This window comes from Eurosta solidaginis, chromosome 2, assembly GCF_040869045.1.
Source record: "Eurosta solidaginis isolate ZX-2024a chromosome 2, ASM4086904v1, whole genome shotgun sequence".
Lineage (NCBI taxonomy): Eukaryota > Metazoa > Arthropoda > Insecta > Diptera > Tephritidae > Eurosta > Eurosta solidaginis.
The window spans coordinates 19,924,175-19,941,826 of record NC_090320.1 but is presented as its reverse complement, the minus strand read 5'-3'; the positions used below and the strand labels follow the sequence as shown (position 1 = coordinate 19,941,826).

The following is a 17,652-nucleotide window of genomic DNA, read 5'->3' as shown; positions in this document are numbered from 1 at the left end:
CCTCAAAATTAGTGCTACATACCATCAGATCGTCCAGGTAGACAAAGACGTTCTCTCGCAGACGCGAAGGGATCGCCTTGTCCATCAGCCTACTCATAGTCTGCGGTCCATTGCACAGACCAAATGGCATCACCTTGAAGTGGTACAGAGGCCTCCCCGGAACTGCGAATGCTGTTTTTTCCTTCGAGGACTCTGTCAATTTGATCTGGAAGAACGCGTCTTTCAGATCAATGCCACTAATAAAATGCGTATCTTTCAGTCTGCTCAATAAGCCGTTGATATGAGGCAGGGGGTACGAATCCTTCTTAGTCACCGCGTTGACCTTTCTCGAATCTATACACAGCCTGACTTTGCCTGGTTTCCGGACCAGTACTACAGGACTACACCACGGGGAGTTGGATTCTTCTATAACTCCTAACTGTAGTAACCTGTCTAGTTCTCTAAAAGCTTCGGCTTGCCTCGGCGGCGAAAGAGGAAAATGCTTGCTTTTTATAGGCACAGCATCACCGGTGTCGATGTGATGCTCCACTAATTTAGTTTGCCCTAGGCCTAACTTCTCGTACGAAGGAAACGTCTCGATGACTTTTCGCAATTCTGATTTCTGTTCTGGTGACAATTCATGGAGGTTAAGTTCCTCTTCCTTTTCAAGCCTAGTCTCTAAGCACTCTACGCTCGGGAATATTTCGGGAGCTAACGCAAATGCTCTCCAAAAATCTACCCCGAAGTATGCTTCTTGGAGCCACGAGGGAACAAGGTAAAAACGAATAATCTTTGTGATATTTTTAAAAGTGACCGGTAGAGATACTGAGCCTAAAATTTTTTGCTTGTTGCCGCCCGCGGTATATACGAACGCATGTAAGGGCTGATATTCGAAGCCGTTATCCTCTAGGAATTCTACTCCATTTTTCCCTAAGATGGAGACGTTGGCTCCCGAGTCTAACAACCCTACAAGAAAACTATTTTTAATTCTAGCCTTTACTAAAGGCCTTTCGTCCTCTGTAAGCGTTAACGTGGTGGCTTGCAGCAGTCTACGCTCCTGTACTCTCCGGTGGTATCTCTTCCTACACTTCAAAATATTGTCCGATACCGGATATTGGTCAAAAATGGTATGTCTCATTTGTTCATACCTATCCTCCCTTTCTTTTAGGGTTGGGAAAAGTTGCGTTTGGCACGCGACATCCCTATGCTGGCGTCGCAGGATTTTGATTTGCTCGCCCATCGTGAAAGAGGACGTTCGACTCTCGGATTCAGAACTATTCGAATCGTCAGTACTATCGGGGAAGGTTATTATTACAGTCGAGGGTTCTTCTGCCAGGGTACTACTGCACCTCGGAAGCTCACCACCTCCACGCAGAGATTCGCCCTCTGGTTCAGCGCACGGGACGACGCCTCGAGCACTGGCTGATGTGGGAGCTATGAAGCCGAACGAGGTTCCCCCATCTTCTCGCTCGGGTACTGGTTTCCCTGCCTGCGATGGTCCCTAGGGCATTTAGGAGTGAATACACCCTTATACCCACATTTAAAACAAAAAGGACTTTTTATGGGTTCCTCGCAATATATATAGGAGTGCCCCATTCCCTGGCAATTCCAGCACTGGATTCCCGAGTAGTCCGGTCTTCTGCTGCGTCTATATTCCAGCGCCTCTATCTGCGGATCTATCTCGCCGTTCTCGCCTTCCATCGTCATGTCCGGGGTTGTCACGCGTGCCTCGCTTACATGCCGTCCTGGGTAATTGGCTCCCAGCAGCTTGCTCTCTTTCAGCACTTGTTCACCTCGGCGTGCTACATCGCGTAGATCATGGAGGTTCCTTACGTCCGCATTAAAAAGCATTAGCTTAAGGCTACTGTTGACGTTCCTTTTTATTATGTCAATCAGTAGAAGCTCTGACATCGGCTCCCTTAAGCGCGCGTTCAAGGAGATTATGTCCGCGTGAAACACGTCATAACACTCACTTGCCTTTTGCTTGCGCATGGAGATCTCCATCATGATCTCGTGGTCCGTTTTCAAAGTGCCAAACTCTCTTTTTAAGGAGTAGCACAAAAAGGCATATGTCGCATTTGGGTTTTGTTTGGTAAATAGCCAGTACCATTCTTCGGCTCGTCCCGAAAGGAATAAGTGGAAACTGGCCATTATTTGTTCGTCAGGGCATTGTGTGCGCTCACACAAGGTGTTTAATTTGAAGAGGAAATCGCTTACACTCCCAGTGCCGTCGAATGCGATTTTCCACTCCTGCGGTTTTACTGTTATGCTGCTTGGAGTCGGGTACATTGGCGGTACTACCGATGGCAATGGGTTACGGTCCATCCTGCTTGCGTTCCTGTGTTGCTGGTGTGCTTGCTGCGTGGATTCGAGAGCGGCGTTGAGCTGGGCCATGTTGGCTCTAATTGAGCCCATCTCTCTCCGCATTTCCTCCTGCGAAGCCTGGAACAGTTGGTGTAGCACGTCCACCCACGAGCCTCCACGAGTGGCTTCGTCCTGCATTCCTAGGAGGTTCGCCTGATCGCTGGTAGCGTCCCCAAAATTTCCAACCTCTTGATTTGGTGGTAAGGCACCCGCTCCATCTGGTGCATAGTTCGACACATTGGTCATTATCCCCGAGATGTTGTGTGTGTTTAGCAGCGATGCATTTAAATTGCTGGTGCTTACAGGTATGTCCAGTTTGTCGCGGTCGTCGTTCGGGCCCGAGCCTATATGAGTCCCCGCGGGATTTCCGTAGGATCCTCCTACTGGGGTATGCACCACCAAAGGACGCCTTGCTTTCGAAAAAGCCCCCCTATTAGCACCGCCCCGGTGCTGGTTCCCTCGTAAACTGCCCGCACTCTCGAACGGAGTGTTCCGGCCCGTTTGCCCGTAGGACTGGTCACGCGACATAATCCGTTAGAGAAAAAAAAATTCTTTGTCAAATAGTATTCGAAAAAAAAAACCTTCTGTTCCCAGAAGATGGTTTGTTAAAAGAGGGAAAAAAGTTTATATATCTATATATAAAAAAATTGTGCAAGAATTAATGCAATCATTTATCAATGATCGCACCAAAATAGAAAAAAAATTCAAAAGCTGAAAAGAAAACGGTTAGTTATCTATAAATTTTATATGAACAATGTAGGTGGTGATGGGAACGCTGACATCCCATCATTAGAAGGCAGTAGGCTAGGCAAAAAAAAAAAATTTGATACAAACACATTCATACTTGGCCCTAGTGCTCCCAACCGCAATCGAGGGGGGGTCTTAAGGCCCTTCCGAGATAGGTTGGGGCCACTAGGGTCCGTTCCAGGCACCCACGAGTAGGTCTCAACACGCCCAGCCGCAACGCAGGGGCAGTCTCCAGGGGCTTGCCCCTGGGACTGGTTGGGGGTGTTGAGGCCTCCCGTCCATTCTCCCTGGACACCCCTCCTGCCTCCGCCGCAATGGGTGGAGCGGTTTCGAAACCGCTCCCCAGTCTGGTGGTGACAGGAAGGAGTGCCACTCGGAATCCCAGCTCAACCCATCACCCTCCAGGTGGTATTCCAAGCTACCACCTGGGACGTGGGATGAGCTGGGGTCCTCACTACACGCACACACACATTCACCCTGGACAACACAAATTCGGCTAAAGGAACCTAAAAAAAACTACTTTACAAAAAAAAACCCAAGTTAGCGGACATATTGTTACCAGGGCCGACTAACGGACAAAACATCCGGCAAGCCAAAATCCCAACTACAAAAAAAATCAAGTGCGTGCAGCACTGCCTCATCGGGTGAAATGGAAAAAAAAAATCCGGAGACTTGACGTAAAGTCCGTGACCCCTTTGGCCACTGCCCCCGATGACCAGCCCGGACAACCTGATCCGCCCAACCATCCCACCGCAACGTAGGTGGCAGCTTCTGTGGCTGCTCACTCGGACTGGTGGGATGGTCAACTTCACGGGTTGACCCGACTGACCCTCGCGGCCAGCGCCTCAGGCGCCGCGTTGGGCGCCATCTGTTATGGTGCCCTCAGCAACAGTCAACGATGATCATTCTGGACAACTTGATCCGTCCAACCATCCCACCGCAACGCAGGTGGCTGCTCCTGCGGCTGCACACCTCGGACTGATGGGATGGTCAACTTCACAAGTTGACCAAAATGACCAGCGCGACAGCGCTTCGGGCACCAAATCCCGTTGGGCGCCATCTGTTATGGATACGCATTTACAAGGGAGCAGTAAGGAAGGCGGTCGGCATGATGTGTTGGTGCACAGTGGCTAGTCATTGTCGGCTGGGGCGGGTCCTTGCCAACCTTACTGTTCCTGCGCCATAAGCAGAAAAAAGTTCCTATCATGCCTATCAAAACGAGCAGCTGTCAAATTCAAAAGACCTGGCAGAAGCGCAGAGACCGACTCAAAACGCTTATCAATACAAAATAAAACAACATCCGGCTGAACCGGATGTCACGGACAGACCGTTAACATTCCAAAATTTAAATTCAAATTCAAAAAAAAATAAAAAAAACTGACGCAAGAAAAAAATTACCGAACCGGACATGACCGGTTACTACTCTGAAATCAAATATCAAAAAAGCTGAAAAGTAAAATAACAAAAACTGAAAGGAAAATAAAAGGCCGAATACACAGAGGGGCGCCGCGGGTGTTGTTGCGACGCCCGGTGCTTAGTCCCACCCTCAAATAACCATGGCCACCGACGCACCTAATCTTTCGGTGGCCCCTTACCTGTTAACCCTACGTGCCTTCTAAATAAATGGCGACGCCAGCATTCCCATTTTAAAGGTTAATTTATTTACAGTTCATTATCAAAACATTTCAGTGAGACTTATTCCGTATATACCTGGCATTACAGGCTATATAACTAAAGCTATACTAAGGCTTATGAAAAATTATTATAAGGGAAACCTTAAGCAAAAGAAAACTCAAGGGTAAGTATATTTTAAGATGAGAGAGTATCTGACTTACTTGGATATCCGTTTCTACGGCGAGTACAACCCAAAGGCTCCTAAGACAATTGCTACTCTAAGTTTCCTATCTCTTTCTTACGCTAGACTTACGCCCGACGCGTACCTGTACACCCTCTCTAAAAGTTTCCTCAACTTCCTACCTATTCTACCTTTATTGAGTTTTATTTTATTTTACCTTACGTTCCTTCCTTTTCTATTTCTTTTCTTGGATAATCCTGGTAAGTAGTGTTGTTCGGGTTTTAATAAGGTTTCCAAATAATATAGATACATAAATAATATAGCAACTTAGGAATAACTACGCAATATATTTACAGAGGCACGTCTCTTAAAAATTCAATTTTGTGCTAAATAAACAAGACTGTCATATATTTCTTTTTATCATTTACGCAAGCTAGCAATTGATTGTTAAGACCTCGTCAAATCCGAGTTTGATTAACATAGTGTTAGAAGGTTTTTACTTACAAGCTCAAGTAAAGTTACTATAACTATGATTATATATTTAACTGATGCTGTGGTTCGCTGTTTTATAAGCAATGGAGGGAGAAAACTTGTAATAATAGCGATATTCTTTCGTAATCGCACTGCAAAGAAAAACAGCCTGAAGAGTATTGGAAGCATAAGACTTGGGCAATATTAAGCCGTTTGGAAGCAACTCGCTCTGCTTAAGTTACAAAGACTCTTTCGATTCTCACGTTCTCACATACGTCGGTTGAAGATGTAAAGAGTCAACGATTTCCAACAGTGATGATTTCGAAATTTCATCAGTTCCTTCGTTTATTTTAGTTAATAAAAGAAAGATTCTTTAATACCGAAATCTTTATAAACTGACTCTAATATTTTAGAAAAGTTAGAGGATTCACCAAAAGGAATCTTTTATTGAGAATTTCAAAAAAAAAATTTAGAAGTTCAAGGAACTTTCTTAGTATGAAGCCCGTTTTCGAACGTGCCTTCGAGAAGTTCCAAAGATTACCCAAAATTTTAGATAATTCCAAACCGTTTCCAAGCATTTACTTAGAATTTCAAGAATCTTATAGTGTGCATGATTCCAGTTCGATTAATGTTAGTTAGTTAATCAAAAATATAATTTTCCTTGTCCATCCCTCTTAAAGAGTACTCCAAGTTTTCTCCCCTAAGAAAAACTTAATTTTTACATACATTATATAAAAAAAATCCACAGATGCCTTTGAGAAAAAAAAATTGTCAAAATTAAGTGTTATACCGGTCTGGGCCGAAATGAATTAGACGATACAACCCAGGGTAAAAGTAAAGTTTTGAAGCTTAGATAAAAATTTGTAGATTTAACAAAAAAAATTCATCAGAATTTCTCATTCTCTTGTTTTGAAAATATCTTCCGTAACCGGAACGAACTCACCGCTTTAGATGTTGTTGCTGGTAGTTGGTACTATGAGGTCATTGCCGGTTAGTTGTCACAGCTGGGTGGTAGTAGCAGGCCTATATGCGGCGGCCCTGCTATTGTTATTACTAAAATCGGTGGTGGTTGCGCTCGTTGTTGGCGCAATCGATTTGGTAGCGCGCGGTATTGCACGCACTAATGGTGGCAGCCCTTAGGCCTGACGATGCTGTTGGCTCCGCGAACGTCCAGATGTGAGGAATGTGGATTTTGAGGTGCTATCAATTGTTGATGTTGCTGTTCGAAAGATTGCACACGCTGTTATTGTCGATATGTCACTCTAGGAGTGGTACGTCTGGCGTCGTGGCATATGACGGTGCCGGGGTCACTGGATATGGTTGGTGCTAATGTAGTTGGTGTGGATGGAAATGACACCGCTAAGCCAACACCACTATTGCTAAGTTGAGGAACCATGTATATTACGTGGCAATCGTTGGGAATATTCCAACATTCCCGTGCTCCTCGCATACGCGGAGAAGGCAACGCCGATGCCTTCCAATTACTATTTATTAGTATTCACGATGTTTGGGAATTTAGCACGTCCTGAGAGTAGGTTAAAACAATTTCAACGTGGCCACCGGTTAGCTTAATTCGTTTTTAATTGAATTCACTCATTTCGGAGACAATTTTCGGGTTAAAATGTTGAAATGTAAACTTCACGTATGTAGCTCCTTAGTCTTTCAAAATTTGGCTATGTATATAAGCACGGCTTTGAGGAATTCAGAAAATACGATGAACATATGTAGAGGAGTGTTTTATGATTGCTATAAACCGCCCAAATTTTGATGGTGAACTATCTGTATTTGAGAACGGCGCTCGTCAGTTCCACCAACTATATGTGGATGCACTTATGTGTATTGTCTGCCGAATGGAAAGAAAATTTTTGTGCAAGCTTTTACCGGTAACCTTTTGTAATTATGATCGCTGCAATTTTTCACTTCGGCCACTTTTAGGTCACGAGGGTTGTCTTCTCAACCACTTCAGACCGCAAGCAAAAAGGAAAAGGGATCTTTTTCTTTTTCGGAAACTCGTGGTGGTTTTTCTTTTTTTTTCTCCCGTCTTCTCGTGATGGCCGGTCTGTCTGTTCCCTTCTTTTCCGATATTTTTCATCGCAACCTTTTCCACATCGCTAGGTGTGTTCCCGTGAACACGCTCCCAAGTGGGTCGTAGCCGTAGACCGTAGCAGCAGACCGTAACAAGCTTAGCTACGTGAGATGGTACAGTTAATATAATTTGAAGGTATATATTAAAGGGGCGTGGCAAATTGGCAAAATGTAGTAAAAAATCATAAAATTTTTGTTTACAGATCTATAACTCATAAAGGGATGGATGGATTTAAAAAATTCTACTTTTCAGAAAAACTTTGAACTATTTACCTTCGATCTGCATCAAAAAAAATACTTGATTCCTTTCTTATATATATTGTTTAGACAAAAGTAAAATTTTTATCAAAAAATGCGTATGTGTGTTTGTTCGCTGTGAACTGTCCGCGCTAATTGCTTTTGAGTGAGGCTTGATGCGACACATACATACGTACATATATAGCATTCGCTGCGTTATTTAACTTCGGGCGTAGGTTTATAGGTATGTATGGATGTACATCACTACATAGCAGGCATGCTTAACCAACGAACCGATATCATTTCGTTACGATAATTAACGTTAATAAACGAAACGAAATGAATTTGTTTCGTTTATTAACGTTAAGAACGTCAAATTAACGAAATGATTTTGCTTCGTTTTCTGCCATATCAAAACGAAATCAAATCGTTTATGTTGATTATTAATTTTAAACTATGCTGGCAAAGCTGATTGATGGCGGAGTCATTAAAGGTGAAAGCATTAGCCAAACTGATTGCAACTTTTCTCATGAATTTTGACAGTACGAGCATTTCTCAGAGTATGTTTGACATTACAATCAACGAATTACACAAACAAATTACATGGAGTTTGTGTGTATTTCCGCTCGCTGTTACCACCTTACGGCTTCACCATGGCTATAGCATTGCCAGCACAATTCAAACATAAAGTATCACGTTTTTGTCAAAGTTTTTAACATTAACGAATGCTTTTCGTTTCGGTTAAAAACGAGATACAATTTATCTTGATAATTTCTTTATCGATAATATTTCGAAGTGTTTCAACGGAAACGGTGGGAATTTTTTGATAAACGCTTAGTTTAACATTAAGGTGCATCCCTGCTACATAGTATAAAACAAAGTCGCCTTTTCTGTCCCTATGTCCCTTTGAATGCTTAAATTTTTCAAAATACGCAACAAATTTTGATGCGCTTTTTTAATAGATAAAGAGTGATTGAAGAGGAAGTAACGGATGAACATATTTGGCTGAAAATTGGTGGAGGGGTAGCTTAGAACCAGGAGACAGACATAGGATAATTTTTATCCCGCTCTGGCTATGGTCTTGAGATCAAAACGTGGACCTGGGTAATCCTGGGATATGTTTGTACAATATGGGTATCGAATGTAAGCTGTTTATGAGTACTTTGATACGGGGTGTTTTTTCCGTAACCGCGGGTAACTAGGGTCTCGAGATATAAGCGAAAACGTGGACGCGGGTACCCCTAGAATGTGTTTATAGAATATGGATAACGAATGAAAGCTGTTGATGAGTGCTTTGGTACAGGGTAGTTTTCAAACCTATTGGTGAAGGATCTCGTGATATAGGCCAAAACGTGCATCAGGGTAACACTAGGATGTCTTTTTACATTATGGGTATCAAATTGAAGCTGTTGATGAGTGCTTTAGTGCAGAGTAATTTTTATACCGCTGGGTAACTAGGGCATCAATATATGGGCAAAACCTGGATCCGGATACCCCTAGAAGGTGTGTGTAATAGGAATATCAAATGATAGTTGTTGCTGAGAGCTTTAAAGTAATTTTCATTGTGATATTCGATTTAGTTCCAAAACTGATAAATGTGCATGCGAAGCCGAAATAAAGACATGAACTAATAATACCCACACAACTATTTACATACGTCCTATCCGATTTGCCTTGCAATAAGGGATGAAGAAGAATGGGAAAAACTTTAGAGAAGAGAAAAGAGAGAAGGACACTGAGAAAGAGATAGAGTGAGACGAAAATAGAGATAGATGAAGCGAAAATATGGAGGGAGGAGTGAATAAAAGGATTAAGAAAAAGTGAAGAGGGGGAGGGGAGAGTTAGACGGAAAAAGCTTATTAACATTTATGCAGATAGACCAAATTTAGGGCAGAACAATGTCTGCCGGGTCTGCTAGTACGATATAACACGAGGTTGAAAGGTTTTATATACTTCGGTGTCCTAATATTCGCGTTGGCGCTTTTTTTGCCAAAATTTGCTCAGCATCCCCTGCTGCTATTATAATACAAGTGCGCACTGCAAGGCTGTTTGAGGCATTTTGTTAGTCTAAAATGTGAAGGGTGCCTACAATAATTTTCAGCGTTTATTTAAATTATTACATTGTTTCTTTTATTCAGCGCGAGGATGAATTTAATGAAAAAATTACTCAAGGTTAGCAATTTTTGTTGTTGATGGATGGAATAAATCATAGAAATTTAGTACTTGTAGTGGCAAACGTAATTGTGAGTTTGCAACATAATTATAGTACAAAGTTTTTTACATATAATTACCTCAGATTTTAATATGTTAATACGAAGGGCTTGCAGAATATTATTTACCTGTAAAGAAAAAGAAAATGATTTAGTAAGTAAAATTTTTTAAATAAAACTTTTTTATATTAGTTGACTTCTTTTACTGGATACAAGATACAAAAGATCTACAAAGCATACGCACAATGTCCTTTTAATGTATCTACTTCATATTTTACTTCAGAGCAGAATCGATGAGGTCATCATTTTAATTAACGCTCTACGAATATCGGGTATCCGGTAATATCAAACAAAAGAACTCGATAAGTACATAAATGGGATTCAAGGAGTTGTGTAGCGCAACCCTTTCAAGGGGTTGCCAGTGCATTTTACAGCTTCTCCAGCTCAATTGTGAATCTCACGTACCCGTGGCGAATCCTGTTTCTTTAGCAGGCGAGGCTTTCGCGACCCCAAGTTCCCCATGGAACTAAGGAATGGGGCGGGATGGCCTAGAAGAGAAGGTTCAATGTATTCATACAATTATTTTCGATATGGTCGGGCTTGTACCTTAATAGTGGCTATTACCGGACCGTGCCAGATATATATTCGGCAAAGGACCGTTAACATCGATAACACTCCCAAAAAAACCAACAACAATAACATAAGTACATAAATAACTATAAAAATATCACAAGAATACAATTTCTAACAGTATGTATCGTCGAATCTCACCATTCTGCTCACAGAGGTGAAACTGACTTTTAATCATCTGACTTTCCGAATTTGCAACTCGCTGTAGAAATTATATTTCAAAGATCCGTTAATTAGATGAAAAAGATATTCGATTTCAAAGTAAAGGATTTGGAACACCTTTTAACAGAATTTAAGTTTATTAAGCAAAAAATTGAAAGCGGGTCAAAATTTGTTCGATTCAAAAAAGCTAGAAAAGCCTCTTCATGGGGAAAAAAGTGTAAGAGTTTAATTAGCGATTCTTCTTGAAAATGGACAAATTCGAAGACTGCGCGCAATATACCTTTTGAATATATCGATTTCCAACAGCTCACCATGTTTCTGTATCTAAAATGGCTCAGACCCTGTTTCTGTAATACTAAAAAAAACCTTATCCGCAGTGAGCTTAAAGAACGCCTCTAAATTTGAGGCTTATGATTACATGGAAAGGAGCCGACCTCCTTTCTTGTTCTATAAAACAATAAGGTAACAACAAAACTAATTTTATGATTTAATCGGGGATTGCCCGTATTGCTTTTTTAAATGTGTGAAAACATTTATTTGAAGCAATTTTTTAATATTATAATTTATTTAATAATTTGGGAAAACCTTAAACAACGTGACATCAGGACGGACAAGGCGACAGCTGATTCGATTATACCTTGTAAATCTCTTCACAAATTATTCAATAAATTATAAAATTAATTTTATTTTGTTGATTTTCCGGCAGGGTGGACAATTGATGTATACTGGAACGATTTTCCGTCATACCTTGTCAAATTTGGTTTCGAGACAAATCGGTTTCGGCGTTGTGCCATCATCAGTGTCGAAAGTTGATACACTCAAATACATTTCTGTTTGAAACGTTTTTCTCATTCCACCACTTTACAGATAAGAATTTTCCCCATGGTCTCAAAACAAAATTTAAAGAAAAATACAACGCAAATAAATTTTTTATAAATTAATATTTTTCATTGAGAAGCTTAATATTATCTTTAAATGTTCTGTTGAGCTATGGATTGTTTTTACCTTGTTGTGTTTGCTAAACGTGTAGGAGCTCTTTAAAATATGCTTTGCGTTTCACGAACTATCAAAAAACGACTCTGTGAAAATTACTGCAGAGCTCAATATGGTATAGAACTTATAAGTTAAAGATTATGGCATACCAATATATGTTTTATTTTTATGAAATTTTTTTTTTTCTATATTCCAACTAAAAACCGAGCCGTGACGTGTGCGTTAAAGCCAATCACTATACCAATTGCTAGCCCAAGCATTAGGCCGAACATTGCAGCAGAATGGGTTTGATTGCATGCTTTAAGGCGCAACAATTTATTCATAAATAAACAAATTTTAAGCACTTCCTTTATATAAATGGACAAAAATCAGCGAAAAATGTCTCCTTATATAAAGACATATTCTTGCTAAACTTTGATTTTTATACTCAGAGTGCTTTGCACACAGAGTATATTAACTTTGATTGGGTAACGGTTGGATGTACAGGTATAAAGGAGTCGAGATAGATATAGACTTCCATATATCAAAATCATCAGTATCTTAAAAAAAAATTGATTGAGCCATGTCCCTCCGTCCGTCCGTCCATCCGTCTGGCCGTTAACACGATAACTTGAGTAAATATTGTGATATCTTCACTAAATTTGGTACATGAGCTTATCTGGACCCAGGATTAAAATGAGCGAAATCGGATGATAACCACGCCCACTTTTTATATATATAACATTTTGGAAAACACGTAAAACCTGATTATTTAGTAAATAATACAGCTAGAATGTTGAAATTTGACGTGTGGACTGATATTAAGACGGTTGATAAAAATTTTAAAAAAAAATTTTAAATGGGCGTGGTACCGCCCACTTGTGATAAAATTAATTTTACAAATATTATTAATCATAAATCAAAAATCGTTAAACCTATCGTAACAAAATTCGGCAGAGAAGTTTCCTTTACTATAAGGAATGCTTTGAAGAAAAATTAACGAAATCGGTTAAGGATCACGCCCACTTTTATATAAGAGATTTTTAAAAGTGTCGTAGACGAAAATAATAAGCTATATCTTAGCGAAAAAGAGCTTTGCATCAATAGAATTTTACTTTCTAAATTGAATTATAACATTAAATTGGAAAATACTAAAATTTTTGAAAATGGGTGTGGCACCGCCTTTTTTATGACTAAGCCATAACTCGAAGAAAAATTAACGGATCGTAATAAAATTTGGTACACAAAATTTTCCCTATAGCAGATAGTTCTAGAAAAAATTGACGATATCGGTTAAAGACCACGCCCACTTTTATATAAAAGATTTTTAAAAGGGTCGTAGACGAAAATAATAAGCTATATCTTAGCGAAAAAAGCTTTATATCAATAGAATTTTACTTTCAAAATTGAATTATATCATTAAATTGGAAATCACTAAAATTTTTGAAAATGGGTGTGGCACCGCCCCTTTTATGACAAAGCAATTTTCTATGTTTCAGGAGCCATAACTCAAAGAAAAATTTACATATCGTAAAGAAATTTTGTTCACAAATTTTCCTTATAGCAGAGAATAGTTCTAGTAAAAATGGACGAGATCGGTTAAAGATCACGGCAACTTAGATATAAAACAAGTTTAAAAGGGTCGTAGACTAGAATAATAAGCTATAACTTAGCAAAAAATTGTTTTGAATCAATGATATTTCATGATTCATTATCAAGCTTTATTGTAAGAGAAAATGGGGAGACATTTTTTTAAACGGGCGGTGCCACGTGTTATGTAGAAAAGTAATTTATCTGAAAAGAAATGTACAATTGAAGCTCACGCTGAGTATATAATGTTCGTTTACACCCGAACTTAGACACCTTTACTTGTTAAATTTTGACATAGAAATTACAAAAATATTTATGAGAAGTAAAAAATAAAAGTGGAGCGCCCATTACTTGGATTGGAAAGTTGGTAGGAAAGGAGATATTATTAGTCAATCAATTGCGCTGCACCTTTGTATTTTTACTTCTCATAAATATTTTTGCAATATCTATGTCAAAATTTAAAAATTAAGGTTTAGCCAGAATATGTCTTTATATAAGGCGACATTTTTCGCTGCTTTTTGTCCATTTATATAAAGGAAGTGCTTAAGATTTTTTTATTTTATTTTTATTTTCACCTTTTCTTACATTTTTTCGGTGTCTTAACTAACTGTTAAGTTTTACGCTTGTAGCTCAATGAGAAGTTACATAAAAATGAATCCCACAATTCCCTCCGTTTCGTTTGATTTTCTAAATATCTCAGGCCGAGCGCCCCCTAGCGAAACTTTTTGTATTGTGTCATCGGCTGTCATCGACCTCTGAATTAAGCTCTAAATTATTAGCCTCTAGCTCATCGAGAAGTTACTTAAAACCCGGTTTCAAATTTCTAAATTGTTATTTAATTTTTTCGATCCGTGCGCCACCTAACGGAATATTTTTCCTTTTGTTGCATTGTCACGGTGTTCTGACCTATGTGTAAAGTTTCACGTTTGTAGCTCAATGAGAAGTTACTTAAAAATCGATTGCAAGATTTGTATGAAAAGCGGACAAACATTCAACCGACCTAACATAAAGGAAGTAAAATACCTACACAACATAAAGAGATTAAATAATGGCATACAATGTAAGCAAACTAACCGCAAAATTTTAAAAATAACGCTTATGTAGCTTTCACTTTAAGCCTTTGAAGTGCATAAATATTTTGTGTAGACGCATGCAAATTTGATATTTGAAGGGCTTAGAACCAAAACGATCTAAGTAACATCGACGTTGAATTGAGATAATTGAGGTTAATGTAAGTTACTTATTGTAAATTCTGGGTAAATGCGTTTGAAATGATTCCTGTTTAAATGAATGCAGGTTAGTCAACTAATTCAAAGGATGTTTATTGCAGATGGAAAATAACTGTAAATTTCCAAAAATTATTGCAAAAATTGCAGAATTTTTTCAAGTATGCAGTTTTGTAGCCCGTTTAATTTTAGTATAATAAAGTGCGAAACTTAAGTTCGTAGGAAGTCTCGCTGATTTTTGGCAATTTTTTTTTTCTGGATCCAAGCGCACTTAGACCCTTTTGGCTCCACAAATTGTTGCAATAAAATTTCGAACGTTCATTGCTCGGCCAAAATAACAAATTTTCGCGAATTTGGCATACATTAGGCATAGTGACATTATATTAAGTATTTACAGAAAATATACAACATAAAATACAACATACATGTAACATGTAACAACATACTGCTTTTACATTAGTCAAGTATTGAGCCCAAGTCTGCGGCACAGACGAGAGAGGGGAGAGGCTTCTTCACCTCTTTCAAATCAGCGACACTTCCTACGAACTTAAGTTTAGCACTTTATTATACTAAAATTAAACGGGCTACAAAACTGCATACTTGAAAAAATTTTGCATGTTCTTTTGGCCGAGCAATTAAATTGTATTGCTTAGAGGAGCGCACTTAAATCCTTTTGGCTCCAATCATTAATGCAATAAAATTTAGTACGTTTTTGGCCTGGCAAATATATGGCACTAAAATGTCCAAAATGGCTTGGATCGCATTGTCAACAAATAGACACTATATTAAATATACAAATATGGGTATAACTCAATTTTAAAAAAATGTCACTTAAATCCTTTTGGTTCTGAGCCCTTCATTTGTGCTTAAAGCTTTGCCTTTATAATATTAATTTGGTTTTTTTTTTGTCTAGTTCTTATTTGCATTTGGTGAATATGCAAAAGTAGTTAAAAAAATATTAAATTACTTTACGCAAACTAAACAAGAAAATACCCAGAGATATTATTGGCAAGTATGTGAGTTTAGGACAAGTGATTGGCCTTTTATAATAAATTTTGCATTCCTAAATATTTTGAAAAGATTTACATATCTGATTTGTTTTTGTTTATGTTTTTATTTCTTTCTTGATTTTTGTGATAAAATTTTAAAGGTTTGTGTCCCTTGGCTTCACTCACTGTTACAGTGTTTGGTTTACCAAACACATTTGAGTAATTTTTATATTTATTGCTTCTTGAGAAATAGTATTAGACTTAAGGGATTAGCTTTTAGTCAATAAGATAAGGGTATCCTTATTTGTGTAGTTTTTTTTTTTTTTTTTTTAATTAAGCTTAGTGTTTGGACAGAAAAGGAGCAGACGCATTTTTCATAAACAAAACGGTCAGTTTTGATTGAATTTAATTTTGAATAAATTGGTGGTAAGTTTTATCAAGATTGTCTACAACCTCTTTTATTGTTTAAGGCACTTATTTGGACTCCACCCCCAGCTAGCGACAATTCCAGGTCACAGGTCCAAATTATGTTCCACCTTTTAGCTAAGTCGTATCTCAGGTACGTATTATGTTGATACAACTAAAATACCCAGTTTATTCGAGGGGTTGTGTTACGCAGCCCTCTCAAAGGGGATCCCAGGGCAATTTGTAGCTTATTTAGCTTAATTGTCAACCTTATCTAGCCGCACAGTGTGACTTTTATCGTTTTTAGGATGTCAAATTCATAACAGTCAAACAAAATATGCTATGAATGTGCAATTTTTAACAACAATATAGATGTTTTAACAGATATAGATTATGTTTGAGAATAAAAATGGGCGTGCTTCGCTCATTCTTTCCCTTGCCTCCATATAAGGTGCAATTTCACATAACCATATTTTCTCATTTAAAATCACTTTGCAGTGCGATTATAAATAAAAATAATTTTAATTCCTTAAACTAATACTTAGAAGAAGAGGCCGCTAATTGGGAATTAGGCACAATAAAAACACATCTCAATTCCACTTAGAGTTATACAACACTCGGCCCATTTTAGCTTAGATTTTCGGGTGAAAGTGTATGCCAAAATTCAACACACGGAATTAATAAGAACAACAAAACTTCTAAAAACAACATTTTCTTAGAAACTTCTTCTCCTATAATAAGGAGCTTTATATTTTTATGATGTGTACAAAGCGTACAGTTAATTCGTTTTATTTGTTTCCAAACTGCTCATATGTTCTATCGAACACTGTAACAAGTCCCGAGTTGGGAGCAGTGCAATACATTTTGAGCAACAACACTTCTCGAACTTAAGTAGGCTGACATAATCAAGATCTGGTTCTAAGTGTACATAATTGGGTTCTGTGAATAAACAAGAAACAATAACTTTTCCATCTAGATTTTAGAAATTATTTTTCACTCGGCTCAAGTGTTTGCCAAAATTGTAAACACCTAATTAATAAGAACAACAAAAGGCTTATAAATCCTATAAAAACAAAATTTTCTTAGGAATTTTACTTAGTTTTATTTGTTTCAATACTGCTAATATGTTCTATCGTACGCTGCCAAAAAACCAGAGTTGGCAGCAGTGCAATAAATTTTGAGCAACAACACTTCTCGAACTTCAGTAGGCTGACATAATCAAGATCTTGTTCTAAGTGTTAATAAGGCCTGCATTTGTTTTGAATTTAAATGTCTGTTCATCTTACACATATTGTTGTTGTTTTTGTAGCAGTGCTTCGCCCGACCCAATAAGAGCGACCGCTCATAAATTGTCATCAATATCCTCTAACGGCAGTCCAAGGAAACTTGCAGTTTCAACAGGGGTGGACCATAGTGAGAGTGGTGTTAAAAGCGTTGGTTCCACATTGCAATTGAAGGATGGTTGGTGTCATGTGGGGACACATTGCAAGCAGGAAATGCATTTTGCATGGCTGGGTTGATTCTGGATAGGTAAGAGTTTAAACATTTACAGTATCCAGATAAAAGCTGAGCTAGAGTGGCACGCGTCTCCTTAGGTAGAATGCTTTTCTCTTATGCGAGTTCAGGATATTTATCTTTAAAAACGGTTTTTTGTGGATATTCCTGGGGACCTGTCTGCGTTTTTCTTCTACATACGGATGTGTTCTCGGGTGCCGTATTTCCTCATATTGCTTGAGGTGATGATTTCTTAAGCCCCTGTGAGATGGGGCCTCTTCAAGCAGATGTCTGTT

The 17,652-nt window shown here is 38.6% G+C and overlaps 1 protein-coding gene across 37 annotated transcripts in view; it reads right to left on the bottom strand.

The window, feature by feature from the left end:
- The window catches only part of Lar (tyrosine-protein phosphatase Lar), a 1,659,242-nt gene that overhangs the window by 927,075 nt on the left and 714,515 nt on the right, over positions 1 to 17,652 (bottom strand). For 6 of the 37 annotated variants that reach the window (XM_067764590.1, XM_067764583.1, XM_067764584.1 and 3 more), the window contains one exon: positions 9,970 to 10,017. The exons of the other annotated variants lie outside the window; for them this stretch is intronic. The gene's annotated coding sequence lies outside the window, so the exon portion shown is untranslated. The remainder of the gene's footprint in view (positions 1 to 9,969; positions 10,018 to 17,652) is intronic. 37 annotated transcript variants of the gene reach the window in all.